Raw genomic sequence first — 6,925 nt, 5'->3', positions numbered from 1 at the left:
TAGGCTATTGTAATCTTATGGCATGTTTGATTATGCAGAGCTGCATCACTGAAAAGCTGCAATGTGACCGTCTCTCAGGGTCATAGTTACATCAATATTTTATTAACCTATTGCGATCTATACCTAAAGCAGAATAAGCAGCGCAGCTGTTTTTGTTTGCCTCTCTGTTGGAAAGGTGCAGTGGTGCAAGGCAAACCAAGTCTCGTTTATCAATGGGACGTTAAATAATAGAATGTAAAATTACCATAAGTAACGCGGGAGGCAAATGGGAATAAATTAAGCCTTTTTTTTAAAAAACACAAACGGCTACCTGTTGGCTCTTTCAATCGCAGCGGCCATTTGTTCAACGCTCTGAGGCCTTTCATGCATCACATACTGCATCTCGTATGGAAATCTGCAGGAAAGGGGGGGAAAGCGAGGAAGGGAGGGAAAAGTTCCCCTGGCTTTTTATCTGGGAGGGTTGCAGAGACCGAGTACTAGCAGGGGCTCTGGCTGACAAAGGCTCTCGTACCATTAATGCTGATTTCTGTTGCACTGAATGAAAGTGTGGAGCAGCTGTTACAAGACAACCCTCAAGCACGACTTTAACCAGTTTCAAAGAAAGACCTTCCTGCAGATTAGACAGCAGACTGTATCTTTACCGAAGGCAACACCACCGTGTACTCTACCGCAGATTTATGAAGCGTCTCTTCTTTTTAAATCGCCCCCACCCCCGCCCCCACCAAAATAAAAGACACCAAGGTTGAAAGGGTCCACGAGCAGTGGAGAAGGAGCTCGCAAGACCGCTTTGGAGGAAGGGCTGAAACCGAACAAAGCAAATAATTACTCGGTGATAGAACAAGCGCAGGGCTCAACATGGAGCCTGCTCCTTTGTGGCAACCCTCCCCCACCCTCTCCGACCACCAATTGTTCTGCAACCACATTAGTGGGTTTCACCTCTGCGCTCAGAGACACGGAGATCAATAGTTGATTTGTTTTCTGTGTCGCTGATGCGGTTTAACAACAAAACAACAAACAACAAAAAATACATTTATACAGCGCCTTTCATGTCGGAAGGATGTCCCAAGGCACTGGACATTGAAGGGTTTGAGTGATTCTGGACTGTACATATAATATATATATATATATTTAACTGAGTGTCTCCCTCAGTATTCGTGCTCTGTATCCAGGCGGCCACCAATTCTTTCACTGTGAAAAGTAGCTCTCTATCTGTCTTTCCTGCTGCTTGTCCAATAATGCCCACCCTAGCCGTTAGGGCTTTATCTTGCTGGGTTGACAGGAGCTGAGTGGGATAATTTCCTGCCCCCAGTGACTGGTCTGCCCTTCGAAGTCCTGCCGATGAGCCAGCCTGGCTGGCTGTGCTGTCACAGGCAGTACTCTGGAATTCTAGACCCTCTTGGCTCAGGAAGCGGACTACCGAGACTGACTCGATTCCAACATTACTTTGCCAAGCACGTAACCTTGGAACTCGCTCAGTTCCAAGGAGACCCCACTTAATCTCCCTCCCTCCCACCTCATGTCCCCTCTCCCGAAGACGACTGTGAAACCAATAGGCTCGGATTTTTCCAGGAAACTCCTCATCCCTTCAGAAAATTCCCCAACGCTACTGCATTATGTAACATCCGCAGGTAATGTTTGCGATCAGGCAACAGAGAGAAACCACTGCTGGGGAATCAATTAAAGTACGTTTTCCCTTTTTCCGAGCAGCATCTGACCAAATGTGACCCTTTGTGGCATCCTGTCAGTAAGACAATGCCGGTCCCAGCCTTTTCCTGGGGTTTGTGGAAAAGGACAGTGCTTTATCTAACTCCACTTCCTTTACCGCAAATCACGGTCCGATGTTTCACATGGGAATCCCTGTCGGGCTCTCCGTCTACCAAGCAAGGAGAATGAAAGCGGTCGTACTGTGCACAGCACTGTCTCTGCTTGTTAAGACACTAAAGAACTGCAACAACAAAGTGAACTCTTCCTGATCTATGATCACACAGACACGATGGGCCAAATGGCCTCCTTCTGTGCTGTATAATTTTGTGATTCACACTCTGACTCATTGCTGCAGGAGACATTAGACTGAAATTCCACCTAAACTGAGCTGCTCGAGACCTTTCTGTCTCAAAAATAATAATTATAATAATAATCCTTGCATTTTACATAGCGCCTTATCACATTGTTGAGACGTCTCAAAGCCCTTCACAGAATATATACTGTGAAGTGGATTGATTGACTATTTATTTTGTGGACGAAATGTGAACAGTCGTGAATTAAGTGACCAAATTTTTTGAGGGATTACAACCCCCAGAAAGCGGTCTGCCAATCGACTATCAACCAGGTTTCTATTTACTGCTGGGTAAGCAGAGGTGCGTGGAGTAAGGAAACTTGTCTGAGGTTTCGATACGCCCAGGAACCGAACTCAGGTCCTCTCGCTTGCGAGTTGACCGCGCTAACAGCTACGCTTTGGGACTCAACAGTTAGGAATGTGTAACGCACAAAACATATAGTCTGCACAAACATGTGAAAACTCCACATTGTTTGTTCAGATCTATGGCGATCCTTCTTAATTCGGATTTAAGTCTGCGTTTTAAAAAAAAAAACGGGTTTCTAAAATCGAGGCCGAATTGAAGAATTTTCACACAATTCTGCCTCCGTCTTAATTTGTTTTAAAGACAGAACAGCCCTACGGGCTAAGGCTAAGTGGAATTTCAGGCTGAATTGTGACACTAAAGGCCTGGCTCGCCTTTTATGGCTGCAGCAATCAATATCTGGGGCCTGCTGTGGAGCAATGACAAGGGCCTGTGGGATCACTTACTGCGGAAGAAGGAGATTGAATTCAGGAATAAGGCTTCCTAATTCTGCGACTGTTAAAAATAGTCATTTATTTATATATATTTTCCTCTCCCATCCTTCCCTCCGCTCCCTCCCATTCCACTCACTATGCCGGGACATTGAACTCACACACTGTGGGCTGAGCGCTCCAATACAGTGCTGGTGGAGCGCAACACTAATTTCCTGGTGCTCTTACCTTAGAAAACAATTACCTTATAATAAATATATCTGTTCCCTCTGTTAGTCTACATATACACAGTTACTGCACTTAAACGCTTTGTGATGTCTCATCAACGTGATAAGGCGCTACATCAAATGCAAGGCTTATTATTATCATCATCAAAAATTAATAGGACTTCCGAATTTTCCTTTGCAGTCTGCCTTGTAATTTAATTTGCTACCATCATCCTGAATATTTAAACTGTTTCTGTCTGTCTTTGGCCAGACGAGATCTCTGTCTTTGCTATCATTGAGAAGTATGAATTTTACTGACCTTACATCATTCAACTGTGCGTCACAGTCAGCAGTGAGTGCCAATCTCCCCTCCCTCCCTGTCCTCCTTCCCTTCTTTGCCCCACCCCCACACACCCCGCCCCACCCCCACACAGTATCGTGATCGTATAAGACCCCGAGTTGGACAGATGGAAGGAGTGTGAGAAAGCTCTCTCATCAGACTGCCAAATCACAACAGTAATTGTGGCTACTTCCCACCAGGCAGCTGCCTCAAAGCTATTGAACAGATCACACAAAGTGTTTGAACGCCATCAAATAAATAAACAGTTAAATAAATCTCTCGTCTGAAATGAGATTTGAGCGGGTTGTGGTACGATGGAAAGATTCGTACTTCTGCGTATGTGAGCCAAGCGAATGCCTTAGTGGTAAGCAATTTCTAGCAAAGAGCAGGAATAAAGAAAGGGACCATTAAAGAAAAAGGTTGGGTTTGTTGGGTGTTGAAGTCATCCAATGCCACAAGCATTGTCTCATAGTTTACCACTTAGCAGTGGAACTTTGTTGGAAAGTGAATCACTTTGAGAATATCCTGTTGCCAAACAGACTGGTAGGAATTTCCTTGTCTGTGGCAATGCTAGAAGTTCATTAACAACTCAGAGGAAATGACTGTTGCCTACGTTGACAGGTGCGTCAGCCTGGCTCAGTTGGTAGCACTCTCACAGAAGCTTGTGGGTTCGAACCCTGCTTTGAATTCCTCCCGACGCGAAAGGCACAATACAAATGTAATTTGCTTTTATTGTTGAATCCTAAGCTGACACTCCAATGCAACACTGGGGGGTAGCAATGCATTGTTGGAGATGCCGTCCTTTGATCGCACATTAAACCGAGGTCCCGTCTGTGCCTGTTCAGGTGGACGTTAAAGTTCCTGTGGCACTTCAAAAAGAAAAGGGGGTTTCTGTTGGCTGGTGTTTTGGCCAACAATCCCCCAAATAAAATTGGTCACTGACTTCATGGCTGTTTGTGGGATATTTCTGCGTGCAAATGGTCTGCCGCGTTTCACTCACAAAATACAGTCACTTCACTTTGCTGTAAATCCTGTTAAGCACTTTGAGACATCCTCCTGACGTGACAGTCACTGAATCAAATGTAAGGGTTATTGTTATTATTATTAAGCCTGAGAGGGCCCTGTTATTGACTAACTGGCCATTTTTGCGCTGCTAAGTAAGCATGTGCAAGGAGCGCACTCACTTATTCAGTGATTGAAGCAATTATCGTTAAGGGACTAAGTAGGATGAGAAAAGGCAGTCAATCGGTGGCTCTTTAAGCTCAGGCATCAGCATCAGATGTCAGTCCTGCGAGTGGCATTTGAAATAGGATTGAATAACTCATGAAAAAAACAGAATCCTTTAGCAACAACACAGAGCAGCAGTGTCTCGGGTTAGAGGAATCTTCGTTTTGGCAGCAGCTGTACTTTGCTGCAGCGCAAGGATAACAGAAGGAGAACAGAGAGAATCAGGCATTAGGCCCTTGAAAGAATTCACTGGCACTGCTCCAACTATTTGGGTTTAACCGAATAGCATTGAATTTAAGCCCAGGAGAAAGGATCGCAGTGACATATGGCATCAGTTGCACCCAGCCCAAGACTCGCCCATTGTGACTCTGACTGCATTCCTTGCACAGTTGCCATCAATGTCTTTGCAACTGTCAGCCCCATATTTAAGCAATGACTTGTCCAGTTGTATCAACTTGGTCCGTAGAGGGACTCTCTGGAGTTGAGATGGTTGAAGGGTGATCTAATTGAGGTGTTTCAGATGATAAAGAAATTCGATGAGGTAGCTACAGAGAAACTATTTCCTCTGGTGGGGGGGTGGGGCGATTCCAGAACAAGAGGGCATAATCTTAAAATTAGAGCCAGGCCATTTAGGAGTGAAATCAGGAGGCACTTTTTCACACAAAGGGTAGTGGAAATCTGGAACTCTCTCCCCCAAAAGGCTGTGGATGTTGGATCCATTCACATTTTCAAGACTGAGGTGGATAGATGTTTGTTAGGTCAGGGTATCAAGGGATATGGGGCAAAGACGGGAAATTGGAGTTGATGTACAGATCAGCCATGATCTACCAGAATGGCAGATTGGGCTTGAGGGGCTGAATGGCCTCTCTATGTTCCTCACAAGCTTTGTGGGTGTGGCAGGCCGACAAAGGAGTTCATTTTTGCCCCTGTGAACCAGCGCAGAGAATAAGGGAGTTGCTCTCGGTGTCCTGGGCCACTGATGGTGGGGCGGAGGGTGCAAGGGACAGCAGGAGGCCATCGCCAGTTGAGCGGAGGCGCCCGGTGGTGGATTGGGGAGTGAGGAGGTCGGAGAGGTAGGGATTCTCACACTTGAGCACAAATGTGAGGATCTTGAAGTCGATCCGTTCGGTGATGGGAAGCCAGTTTCAATGAAAGTTTGACATAACTCATATTTTGGCATAAGTCACATTAAATGTACAGTCCCAACTGACACGACCTCTGCGAGGTTTAGTGTATGTGAATGTTATGGCTTTGTTAGTGGTTCCTTGAGAACACAAAGAACACTCTCGAGGCAGGGACTGTAGCTAATCAACCGTGTATGAAAATTAACAGACAGTCTCCTCTTCACTACTGTCTGCGGCCCCTCTGCCTTCGGCTAGTCAGGTTTAGACATGTTGAAGCCACGCAGGTATGCAGGACCGAAGAACATTGACGAAATAGTTTGAATGTCTTGCTTATAATACAAGAGAGAGAAAGTAATTGACCGAGTAGCTATTAGCTGTTAACCCTTAAAGCGCCGGGCATAGGAATTGTCACCCGAACCGTACAAAGTTGTGAACCCAAGATCTCACCAAGACTTGCTTAGCCAGTGAAATTATTCTGTCCTTAAAATTCAGGGGTCGTGCAGAATTGTGGAAATTCTTGAATTTGGTCTCCATTTCAAAGCCAGCTCTTGGTAAGAACCGTGGAAAACCAGCCTGTGAATTCAGACGGCTTTCAAGAATGTTTCACCATTCGGCACAATCTCGTATGTGTTTTTTTTAAAAAAAAGCAGCTTGCATTTACATGGCGTCCCTCAGGCAGAGTAGCGTCCCAGAACACTTGGCAAAAACAGTCTTATACACTAACATTTTATGGGTGGACACAGCAGCTAATTTTTGCATTTGATGGGCAAGGATTTAATATAAAAATTCGGAAGAATCTATCTATACTAATAAAGACCGTGTGTCTGTCTGAATCAGATGGTTATTGTTGATAGCCGAGCTCATCGCACATGTACCGCAGTTTTGCTTAAGGTGTTTACCACACAATGTTTATGGTGTGTTAAATGCTTTGTTAGTGGTATCACTGAAATCTACAATCCTTATTGAATCCTTTGGTTGCAAGCGTAGCAGGCATAGCTAGTTATTAATAATCTGACATCCTTATGACGTCAGATTTTTACCCAACAATAAAGCTGCAAAGTAAACAGCGGTTCCCAAAGGTCATTCTCGCAAACAGCCTCTTGTTTTCCAACCTTTGCTTCAGGAATTTAAATTTAGAAAAGTATTTAACAACAAAATTACATTTGTAAAGCGCCTTTCACGTCGGTAGGACGTTCCAAGGCGCTCGACAATCGAGCCAGGGGTCGGGATCGGGATC

Source organism: Callorhinchus milii, unplaced genomic scaffold, assembly GCF_018977255.1.
Source record: "Callorhinchus milii isolate IMCB2004 unplaced genomic scaffold, IMCB_Cmil_1.0 Scaffold6, whole genome shotgun sequence".
NCBI lineage: Eukaryota > Metazoa > Chordata > Chondrichthyes > Chimaeriformes > Callorhinchidae > Callorhinchus > Callorhinchus milii.
This window is presented reverse-complemented; position numbering follows the sequence as displayed.